Source organism: Dipodomys merriami, unplaced genomic scaffold (assembly GCF_024711535.1).
Source record: "Dipodomys merriami isolate MVZ:Mamm:240054 unplaced genomic scaffold, mDipMer1.0.p SCAF_440, whole genome shotgun sequence".
NCBI classification, from domain to species: Eukaryota; Metazoa; Chordata; class Mammalia; order Rodentia; family Heteromyidae; genus Dipodomys; species Dipodomys merriami.
The window spans coordinates 624,453-637,049 of NW_027206003.1; positions in this window are offsets into that span (position 1 = coordinate 624,453).

Consider the following 12,597-nt stretch of genomic DNA (forward strand, 5'->3'; position numbering starts at 1 on the left):
CACAGGAGAACAAGGCCCCTTGGAGTGTCTGAAGCCTCTACCTCCCACTGCAAGGGACAGGTGGGATTTGCATAGCTCAAGGACAGAGCTCTTATTGTGTAAAGGTGGAGGAGGAAATAAGGACTGCAAACATTCCATCTCTCTTTATGGCATGCATTCATAGACCTGCCGGTGACTAACCCACCAAAATCCTGTTCTTCCTGGATGGGTAAAATTGGGACAACTTGAGCCAAGCAGGGCTGAGGGGGAGTCTTGGGAGTGAGAGAATCAAGCCAGCGCGGGGCAGCACCCGGAACAGTCATTCTAGAGGAAGGCATTCCACGGCGCCACTGCCCATCCAGGACTCCACAGCCCCAGTGTACACACCAGACGGCGCCACTGCCCATCCAGGACTCCACAGCCCCAGTGTACACACCAGACGGCGCCACTGCCCATCCAGGACTCCACAGCCCCAGTGTACACACCGGGCTCCTTACAGGAGCCGGGACATGAGGGGTGTAAAAGCTTACCCTTTTCTCTCTTCTCTTATTTTTATTTCTTTGCCAGTCCTGGGGCTTGAACTCAGTCCTGAGCGCTGCCCCTGAGCTGCTTTTGCTCAAGGCTAGCACTGCACCACTTGAGCCACAGCCCCACTTCTGGCTTTTTCTGTGTATGTGGTGCTGAGGAATGGAACCCAGGGCTTTGTGCATGCTAGGCAAGCGCTCTACCGCTGAGCCACCTTCCCAGCCCATGCTTACATTTTCCTGCACAGACTCTAGATGGGCAGCTGGCATGTCTGAGCACGTTGTGGCCGCCGCCGCCGCTAACACACTCCTAGCCTCGCTTCTGCGGCTCCTCCTCCATGACCACTTCCATGGCCCTGGGACCTGGAAGATACACCAGATGTGAATGGGCCCAAACCTTGGCCTGCGCAAACCCCCAATCTGGTGTGGGGAGGGAGACAGGAGACCAAGCACGAGGATTCCAAACTTGAGCCCCAGAGCTTTTGTTTTGTTCAGACGACGGAGCCTGGCCAGCCATGGCTGTTCATCCCCAAGCCACGGCTGGGGTCGCCCGGCGTGGTCCAGGGTCGGGTGTGGATGGGACAGCGTGGCCTGCGGCAGGACTCCCAGGTGACATCACGGCGCTCTGGAAAGCCCGTGTGGAGATGCCGCAGGGACAGCTGGATGATCTGGGCCTCGTCGCTTCTTCCCCGGGACAAGCTGACCCAAAGCCCCACGCGGGTGCCGTGGCCGTGGGAAAGCATGTGCACCCAGCTGCTTCTCCCGGGCAGCCACAGAGTCACAACCCAGAAAGAACTTTCTAGCTCCCGGGGAAGCAAGCGAGGGGCAACGGTGGGGATTCAATGGTGACCTGAAAGACAGGTAGGGGAGACACAGCAGCTTCACAGCACTGAGACCGAGTCTACAGGAAAAAAGAGAGGTGAAGAATGAATGAATGAATGGACGAACCAAGCAGTGCCTCCAGACCTGGCTTCTCCGTCGAGATCTTAACCCCTCTGGGGGGTCCGGTTCTCCTGGCTGCCGTTGGTGAGTGCCTTCTAAGGGGACCTCGGAGGACGCGTGTTTCCTGAGACCACGGGGAGGTGGAAGCCCGCGGGAGCCCTCGCCAGGGCTCGGTTCTTCTGCCACCATAGCTTTCCGATTCCCACCTCTGTGGGCTGTCGGCCGCCCAATCGATGATGCTCGCTCCAGCCACTAACTCTGACAATAACCACCTTTGCCTCAGACCTGCCATAGAGAAGCCCGTCCACTGGATGGTTCAAACAACAGAGATTCTGTCACAACTCTAGAGACCAGAAGCTGAGCTCAAGATGGGACTGTTTCCCCTGGAGACCTGGGCGAGCCTCTCCCCCTCGCCTCCCCTAGCTCTTAGCCCGACCAGCCGGCCCCGCACCCTCCAGGCTAAATCACTCCGTGGCTGCTTCCACCGCGACCTGCATCGCATTCTGCATTTCTCTACTCTCTTATAGTCATCGTGGATTGGAAACCACTCTAAGCTAGTGTGCCTTCATGTCAACCTGATCACATCAGCCACAATCCTATTTCCAAATGACGTACCGTGTCTGTTCATTTCCTGAACGAGGAGGCCGTGTGTTTCCCGCAGCCAACCCCGGGGTAACCTGAGCCCCCTCCACGTGGCCGGAGGTGACCTGCACGCGGCCTTGGGACTGGGTGAGGCTGTGTCCTGCTGAGGCCATTCTTGGCTAAAGGCTGGTTTTGCACCGGGGAGTGTAGAGAGGTACACGCTGGTCAGGGTGCAGCCGGGTGCTGTGTGTCTATGCTGTGTGTGACGGCCACCGCGGAGTCTGTGAACAGGGGAGCCCCTAAATAAACACATGACATCCTTTCCTACCGTCCCTCCAGTGCAGTCAGAGGACCCGAGACCCACGGTACACCAGACAGCAGCAGCCGCCCCGGCCTCTCCCCGTTCTCCAGTTCTCACTCCTCACCTGGCCATCTGGGTGGCAGCATCAGCTCCAGAAACAATGCCTGTGAACATGCGTCAGCCACTCTGAGCCGGCCCTCTGCTTCTTAGTTGGTTATTTTGCTTTCTTGCACTTGTAATATCTCCTTGACCTCAACTCAAGGCCAAAAACTACAAATAATAACAGTAACTATAAGAAATAGCCAAGACTTAATACATCTGAAACATCTTTGAATCCTCACAGGATTGTAACATAAATTTGAATGCCTTGTAATAATCTTTATCCATAAAAATTAATATTTTAAAAAGTAAAGCACAAGCAAAGATGTACTAAGAAAAAGATGTAGTCCCACAATTCCAGGGTTATAATGGGTGTTGGATCCTTGTGATCGTTAATGGATTTTCATTATTAACTTAGTATACAATTAACATTAAAATTTGTTAAAAAATTAACTGAACATTAAATGAATTTAACATGTGAGGCACTGTGAGTCCTAGAAAACCCATAAATTCAAAGCTGAGATAGGGAGGCTCATAGTTCAGGACTAGCCTGGGCAGAAACACTTACAAGACCCCTTCTCAGCCACCGTGTTGATTATGCCTTTAATCCCAGAGGCCAGGCTAGCCCATGCTAGCCTTCCTAGGGTCATCAGACTCCATGTTCGTGGAGAGAAGCTGGGTGTGGTGGGCAGCGTCTGCCTCTCACCCCCGCTGCACTGCGAAGCCTAAAATAGGCAGATCAAAGTCCAGGTACTTGCTGAGCAGGAAGTGAAGGCCTAGCTCAGTGGTTGAGCACCTGCCTAGCAAGCACAAGGCAAAGAGTTCAAACCTCAGCAACACACACACACTCGCACACACACACACACACACAAGCACACACATGCACACACACAAGCACACACATGCACACACACACACACACACACAAGGGCACACACACAAGCACACACATGCATGCACACACACTCACACAAGCACACACATACATGCACACACACAGGCGCACACAAGGGCACACACACAAGCACACACATGCATGCACACACACACAAATGCAACATGTGCACCATCTAATCCTTTGGAAGAGTGCTTGAGGACAAGGCTATGTGTGGCTGCTTGGCAGCAGGGTGAGTGTGTTTAGGGCTGGAGGAACACTCAGATAACTTTCCTCCAGTGACTGTCACCAAGCGTTGGGCTGAGCTGCGAAGCCGGCGGCCTGTACGTGGCATCAAGAAGACACAGCAAGCAAACAGAAGGGTGAAATCATGAATATTTTACTTTCACTGCTGATATTTTTCCTTGAAACGCATCTCTTGTAGGTGCTGTTCCTCAAATCGTTCATTTTTACTGACTGGAGTGCTTTATTGAGGAAGGACACATTGTGTAACTCAAAGTAAATTTCCTGTTTGGTCAGTCACGATGCTGTAACTCAGGACCTCGGTGCTGTCCCTGAGCTTTTTTGAGCTACAGCACCACTTCCAGTTTCTGGTGGTTTATTGGAGATAAGAGTCTCACAGACTTTCCAGCCTGGACTGGCTTTGAACCATGATCCTCAGATCTCAGCCTCCTGAATAGCTGGGATTACAGGCATGAGCCACCGTTGCCCGGCCTGCCATTCAATTTTAACTTTTTACTTACAGATATACTAAGCATTGGAATAGACATAGCGTCCTCACTGCAGAAGAGTGGTTTGCGGGTCACATGGCCATGGCTGTCCTCTGAAGACACGGGGTAGATTTTTTCCAGAAGTTTCCTTTTGAAATTATACTACCCTGAGCTCTGGACACAGCCTTGTTCAGCTGGGAAAAAACATCGGAATGGTTTCTAATAAAGGCATCCAACAGTGCGCGTGAATCAGGCGGGGAAACACCAGCCAACATTGTTTTACAGATCTCCTGGTGTTCGTGTTTTTTGACATGTTTTTTTTTTTTTTTTTGGTCTAGATGGTGTAAACCGGCCCTCCGTGTTCAGTTCCTTTGTTGAAAGCAAATGGGGAAATGATTATGAGTCCTGGATAAACAAAAACAAGACAATTTACCACTAGCAGATTATTTTTGATAAGAAATAGGAGAGGGCCGGGTGCCAGTGGCTCATGCCTGAAATCCTAGCTGCTCAGGTGGCTGAGATCTGAGGACAATGGGTCCAAGCCAGCTCAAGCAGGAAAATCATAAAATTCTTATCTCCATTACCCACCAAAAAAGTTAGAAATGGAGCAAAAGCTCAAGCGGTTGAGTGCTAGCCTTGAGCACAAAGGCTCAGGGACAGTGCCCAGTTCCCGGATTCCAGCCCAGGGCTGGCATGGGAAAACAAGAACCAAAGAAATACTAGAAGGTATTTGGGTCCAAAACAAGAGACACCAGATTATAATTTGACTTGATGTCAGAAACAGAGAGCAGTCAGACCCTGGTGGCTCAAGATTAATCCTCGCTCAGGAGGCTGAAATCTGAGGATCATGGTTCAAAGCCAGCTTGGGCAGTAAAGTCCATGAGATGCTTTATCTCTAATTAACTACCAAAAACCTGGAGATAGAACTGTGGATCAAAGAGGTAAAGCACTAGCAAAGAAGTTCAGGGACAACACACAGGCCCTGAGTTCAAGCCCTGCAATTGACAGAAAAGGGAAGTGAGCACTGGTAAGTATAATTATAAAACGACAAAAGACAATATAAAGGCCATCTCATCTTTTTTCTTCTCCTAAAGTTTAAAAATTCATCACAAAAGCATATGTAATGTGTTTTTTACCTGTAACACATAAAAACTGTAATATACTTCCAATAACAGGACAAAAAATTGGTAAGAACAAAGCTCTATTGGGGCAAGATGGTTGTTCAAAACCACACACTGTACCAGGCACCCGTGGCTCACTTTCTAATAACAATAAAAAATTCAAATCACACAAAAAAATTAGTAAAAGGGGGCTGGGAAGGTGGCTCAGTGGTAGAGTGCTGGCCTAGCATGCACGAAGCCCTGGGTTTGATTCCTCAGCACCACATACACAGAAAAAGCTGAAGTGGCGCTGTGGCTCAAGTGGTAGAATGCTAGCCTTGAGCAAAAAAGCTCAGGGACAGAGCCCAGGCCCTGAGTTCAAGCCCCAGGACTGGCAAAAAAAAATTAGTAAAAGGGGAATAAAAGACTAAAAGGATCTATATAAAAAAATCAAATATATATATATTTCATTTGTATATTTTGTATATACATATGCAAAGAAGAAATTTAAAATAGCGAATATAAATTTGCTTTGTATCAATAATAACATTGAATGTGAATAAATTTAAAAAGTGTTGATATGGGAAAAAATATAAGGAGATAGGGAAGGCATCTGGAAGGGGGGAGGAGTTGAGTGATAAAGAAGGGAAGGTAGTCTAGGAAGAGAAGGCAAAGCACGAGCAACAGGTTTATTGGGGTAGAGAGTGTGTCTTGCCTAAGGAATTGAACAAAGGAAAATTACTGAGAATTTACCAGGTAGACTCACGCCTTCCTCCTGAGCTGTTTCACAGGCAGCTTAGATGGGGGGCAAAGAGCAGTGGGCTGGGCTGGAATCCAGGATTCGTTTATGAGCTGTGTGCCAGCTTTTCTCAGTGAATCACAAGTTCCTTACCTATAAAGTAGGAATTTCTAAAATAGCTATACCTACCTGAGACAAAGTGGTTTTTCCCCTTCTCCACCATTTATGAAGTAGAATGAGAATCAGTTTGCTATTAGTTTCAGTAAACCTGGTAAGTCTGTTATGTGAGCCAGGCCAGAAGTGAGCCCAATATCAATCCATACGGAGCAAAGGCGTGTTTACAGGTAACATACACTTTTAAAATAAATATATCTGATATATTTGTAACATATAAATGTAATAGAATATATAATATATATGTACATGTAATACATAATGTCATATAAATACATATGCTATAGATCACATACATTTAAGGGTTTTGATTCAACCAGATTGGGGGCTGGGAAGGTGGCCCAGTGGTAGAGTGCTTGCCTTGCATGCATGAGGCCCTGGGTTCAATTCCTCAGCACCACATAAGCAGAAAAAGCCAGAAGTGGCGCTGTGGCTCAAGTGGTAGAGCGCTCACCTTGAGCTGTAGAGCTGAGGGACAGGTTCCAGGCCCAGAGTTCAAGCCCCACAACTGACAGGAAGAAGAAAAAAAAAAGCTGATTCTACCAGATTATGAGTACAGTGCATTTTGATCAATGTCACCGCTACCATCCGTTTCCCCTCTTTCCCAATCCCATTCACACCTCAGATTTCACATATGTCCGTAGAGTATACTTTCTTAACACAGGACAGACTTCCTGTGTCTTGAGAAGACCTTCAATGCCATGTTTGTGTTCCAGATCAAAGGTGATGTTGTACGCAGGTGACCCCAATGGCTGAGGCTCTGGAGACGCCAGCTACACTTCCGCCTCAGAACCTTGCACAGAGGGCCATCTCCATGAACTATAGCATTTTTTATCCTGAACTGAAGGTGTTAGTTAAGACTCCAGAAGTATCAGGGGCACCCATGGCTCACGTCTGCAATCCTAGCTACTCAGGAGGCTGAGATCTAAGGATCACGGTTCAAAGCTAGCCCAGGAAGAAAAAGTCTGCGTGACTCTTATCTCCAATTAACCTCCAAAAAGCTGGTAGTGGAGCTGTAGCTCAACTAGTAGAGCATAGCTGTTAGGAGGAAAAAGAGTTCAGGGACAGGCACTGAGTCAAGCTCTAGGATCCTGTGTCTCTTCTGATAAAATAGAAGAAAAATGAGATGTAAGGCTGCACAGATGAAGACAGAGACAGAGGATGCGGGAAGAGGAGAGGCAGAGAAGCAGACAACTCCACACCTGCTCCCCTCCGCCAAGCTCTCTGTGAAGCGAGGACAGAGCCACATGATGTGTCTGGAGGAGGCAGGCAGACATGACTGGCCGGCTTGAGATGGATACAATGCCCTACAACCACTCTGATGGTGGTGACAACACAAACACGTGTTATTCTGGAGGTGTGTGTGTGTGTTTTCTTTACCAATACTTAGTCCTTAAAAACAACTTGAAAATTTGGTCGTAGTGGCTCACGCCTGTCATCCTAGCTACTTAGGAGGCTGAGATCTGAGGATCACGGTTCAAAGCCAGTTTGGACAGGAAAGCCTGTGAGAAACCTAAAGGTGGAGCTGTGGCTTGGAGTGGTAGAACATTAGTTTTAAGAAAAAAAGAACTCAGGGACAATGCCCAGGCCCCGAGTTCAAGCCCCATGACCAACACACATACACACACACACACACACACACACACACACACACACACAGAGAAACATATCCCTTGGGAACTCTAGAGTAGCTCAACATATTTGTTTGGGAACCATCAGGACTTATACCTTATTCTTTTATTCCATTTGCTAATTAATTAATTAATTAATTAGCTAATTTAGTCCTGTGGCTTGAACTCAGGTACAGGACACTGTCCCTGAGCTTCTTTTACTCAAGGCTAGCCCTCTACCACTTGAGCCACAGCGCCACTTCTGGTTTTTCTGTTTATATGGAACTAAAGAATGGAGCCCAGGGCCGCATACATGCTAGGCTAGCACTCTACCATGGAGCCACATTCCCAGCCCTCCATTTGTTACAAAGGCAAAGAATACAGAAGTTTAGCAGGACCAAGGAAAACAAGCAAGCGCAGGGCACCGAAGACAGCCCCCTTCCCTCAGCTTCGAGCGCGGTGCCTGTGTGCTCAGACATCCTGCACTTTGTGAGGTTCCTTTGGGACTCTCATCCCTTCTCCTGGAAATAGCTAATGAACTGTCAAAGTGTGACGTTGATAGTGTGTGAAATAAGAAAACGAGTTCTTACTTCTGGTTCTTCGGAGTGACTTCAATCAAAGTCCTTCTCTTGTCTGTATCCCTGAAACACACTGAGTTCAGGCTAGCTTCAGGGGCGTTGCTCCAACAGAATCAACTCTTCTGAGACTGTAGTCCCAAGTTTAAGTGCTTTCTTAGGATCTAAATATCTTCACCTAGAAACCGGAAGAGTAGCTCAAGTGGGAAAGGACCAGACTTGGGAAAACAAAAATCCAAAAAACTGAGCAAGAGGGTGAGACAAAAACACTGAAACAGAGTTCTGGCCGTTGCGGAGAGCTTGAGTTGAATCATCACATGAAGTCTTTCCAAATTACCAAGTGGGTTCAAGTGCACATGAAATGTTCATAGGGACAGAATAAAGACAAGATACCTGTCCACATATTCTATCTCCAGTGAAATCTGTATTTTAAAATAAGAGTTCAAGACTGGAACTGCAGTGTTAGAAGTCAACACGCAGACACACGTCAGATGCAAGCATGATGGTGAAACTCATTTTGACAAACAACCAAACAAAAGTCTCCGCAATTGTACTGAGAATGCAGCAAATAAAGAAATGGTTTATTTCAGAAAGCCTTCCAAAATACTGTAGGAACAGTGTCTGTGCAGACTTGGACCAGACACCTGTTTGCTACATTCCACACGTGGCCAAACAGTGAACAGACTCCAGGGGGGTGCAGGCCGGCGGGAACAAGGTCTTCCGCCCCCCAGCTCTGGGGTGAGGGTAATGGGATCTTCCTGGGAGCTGCTGAATGTTGGAATTTCTCATTTCCCAGAATTACACCTGGCAGAGGCTAAATTCCAGGCAAACGCAAGCCAGCAGTTCTTTTCCTTTGCCCAGAAATCACCTACTCCAGTAATAGTGTTAACTGTGAGGGCCAGGAGTGCGGCTTGAGTGGTAAAGGGCTTGCTTGGCAAGCCCAAGGCCCTGAGTCCAACCCCAGCACAAGGCGGGAAGGCTCACGCCTGCAATCCTAGCTACTCAGGAGGCTGAGATCTGAGGACAAGCTTCAAAGTCGGCCTGGGCAGGAAAGTCGGAGACTTTTATCTCCAATTAACCAGCAAAAGGTTGCAAGTGGAAGTGTGGCTCACGCGGTAGAACAACAGTCCTGAGTAAAAGGCCAAATGAGAGTCCAACATCCCGAGTTCAAGCCCAGTCCTGGCACACACGCACACGCATGCACGCACAGACACACAGACACACGGATGTAAATAAAGTATGCTGAAAGTATGCTTTCTCTGTTTTTAAGTACTCCAACCGATTCTATTTTGTCTCCTTTCTTGATGTATCCATTCTGTATACTTCCGCCAATATACTTCCTTAAAAAAAATTCCTGCCAGGATGCCCACGCTGGCCTGAGCTTGTGATTGGTCTGAAGCAAGCAGGACCACCTCCTGGGAGGAGGCCTAAGTCAGGAAAGACCCAAGGCCCACCCCTGGGTGGGGCCTCCAGTTGAGGGCTCTGGAGGACCCAGAACCTGTTGACTGATGTTTTCCCTCAGTCCCCTGTAAACAATGCTATTCTATTTCATGTATGATACTTACTAGCGTATGCATAATCATTTGGTAAAATACTATTTCTTTAACAAGTGGTTATCTTCTAGGTCCATGAAAAACAAATATTGTGATTTCATTTATTGCTCTAGCAGATTTTTCTTTTCTTTGTGCTGATTTGTCAAATGCCTTCATTCTCTCAGATCATTCCTCTCCGTATCCAAAGTCCGGAAAGGTAAGTCTGCTAGTGATGCATTCTATTTTGGTTTAGAAAAATAATTTTGTTGACATAGAACTTTAATGGTTTTTCTTCTTCTAATATTTAATATTTTACTCCATTGTCTTTACTCAGGTGACTTCTGATTTTAAAAGCACAATTATAATTCTGACCCCTTGTTTCTTTTAAGTGTTTTGTTTTTGACCTTATACAAGATTTTAGTTTTCTATAGTTTGAATATGATTTGCTCAACTTGGCATTTTTCAAGATTCTTGGGTATGTTATTTGGCACCTGTCATTAATCTTGGGAAATTCTTGGGTTTTATTTCTTAAGACGCGTCTGTAATGCCATTCTTTCTTCCTGCTTTTGTAAATGACACACCTGTTACCCCTCTTGTCTGTGGTGCTCTAGGTGTTTTCCAGTTCTTTGTTCATCTTGACTGCTCTTTCAGGTCACATTTTCTCATCTAGGTCAATACAGACAGGCTATTCTTTGTTATGCAGATTCTGATTTCTAGCACTTTGTATTTCTTAGTTTCCCTCTTTCTGCTTTCATCACCTATACTGCATAGTTTTTTTTTTTTTTTGCATTACAGCACTTATAATAGTTATTAGTTATTTCAAATTCCTGACATAATTACAACACTTGAACTTGGTTCTGGTGTTGGTCGTTTTGTGTCTTGAGAGAGTATTTTTTCTTACCGTACAGCATAACTTTTTGGTAGAAAGCTGAAAGTGTTATATTCAGTAATAATGACTGATATCAGTAGGTTTTTAAATATGAGAACTGTGATCATCTCACCAGAATTCAGGCTTAGATTAATGTGTTCTACCCTTGTAACCACCACTTTTTTCAAATTCCACTAGTTTTATTTTTATTTTGGAATTTCCTAATACTCTCCTACAGTGATAGTGTGTCTTGCTGCTCTTTTATTTACTATCTGCTATTACTGGAATAAAATCCTGGTGGTATTGTAGTCAGATGTGAAGAAGAGCCTTCATAATCTTCCAATTAAGTTGCATTCATTTAGTGGTCCTATGATCTTCACAGATGCTACATTTATAGCTCCACTCCCCAGTCTCTTAGGTAAGATCAGAGCAAGAGGTGTGCTGGAGTAAGAGCAACGTCTCCTGTTCTCAGAGAAGGAGGGTGAGTTCTGGTGGCATCTTTTCCCCTGGATAGAAGGCTGATAGGAAACGCTTTGAGCGTATTTTACCATGATTCCTCTTCCTCTGTTGATGGAGAATAAAACCAATCTAGTTGAGAACGAAGAAAATTATATTATTTGGGGCTAACAGTCTGCGGAAAACAGATCTGAGCAATCTTACAAATGTGCTCTGATGTTTCACAAAATGGAAGGAAGCTGAATGTGTCCATGACATCCCTGACTAGCCGGGAATCCTGATGCTGGCAAAGGTCAAGCTGTCCTGTAAGAAGGAGATGGGCGTGATGGGGAGAAGTCAACAGAAGTCAACAGAGGTTTCAGGAACCTGCAGTATGGCCCAAAGGTTTGTCCCCAACATGTCTGGGCTCGGACTAGCAAGAGCCTCTCAATACCATATTAAGAAGGCCCCAAACCAAAGCCAGCCTCTATTTTGATTTAAAAATTTCCCCCTTGTGTTGGGTCACTGGAGCTGTGAGTTCGTCCTAAAACCCTTGCCATGATCTGGGCAGGGTCCTTCAAGCTCTTCACCACAAACGGCGTGTCCCGTGGGCCTGCAGCCCGGGGAGTTACTCATTCTGGAGTGAGGCTTCACACCGGCTCGAGCACTCCGTCAAAATACCCCTTAACGATTCTTACAAGCTTATGGCTCCAGTGCCTTGCGGGGCTTAGCGATCTCTTCCAAAGCTTGCGATTTTGTAAGTTTTGTAGTCGAATGTTGCCCTGAGACTCAGGCTTGGATGGATCTGAGGAAAGTTTAGCCTAGCCTCAGTGTGAGTCAGGGTGACAATGTTCCAAGCTCTTATCGTGTCTCCTTTGAAACCAGCAGTCCTGGGGGGCACCAGGGGCTCATGCCATAATCCCAGCCACTCAGGAAGCGGAGAGGTGAAGAGTGCAAATCCATGAGTCGGATCTCGAATTAACCAACAAAAAGTTGGAAATGACTCACCACAAACAACGAACTCACAAAGAGAAAAGGAAAGGGAGGAAAAGGAAAGGAAGGGAATTAATAGTCTCAGAGAATATAAATCTTAATAACAGAATATTTCATAGGTTTATGGGATTATTAATCCAACAAACTTGTTTATATATTTAGTGAATTAATACAGTTCTAATAAACTTTATTAGTGTATTGATTGTTAAAAAAATTGGGGCTCCTTCAAAATCAAAGTACAGTTTTTGGAAGACTATACCTAAAATGCATATGTTCCCCTAGGCTAGCTCTTGTATCACGACGTAGTATCACTACGCAGCCCCTGAGAACAGATCACACTGTGTAGTGAGATCTTGGGAGGGGTTTTTTTTTTGGGTCCGGTCATGGGTCCTGAACTCTGGGCCTGGGCACTGTCCCTCAGCTCTTTAGCTCAAGGCTAGCGCTCTACCACTTGAGCCACAGCGCCACTTCCGGCTTTTTTCTTTTTGCTTATGTGGTGCTGAGGAATCGAACCCAGGGCCTCATGCATGCAAGGCAAG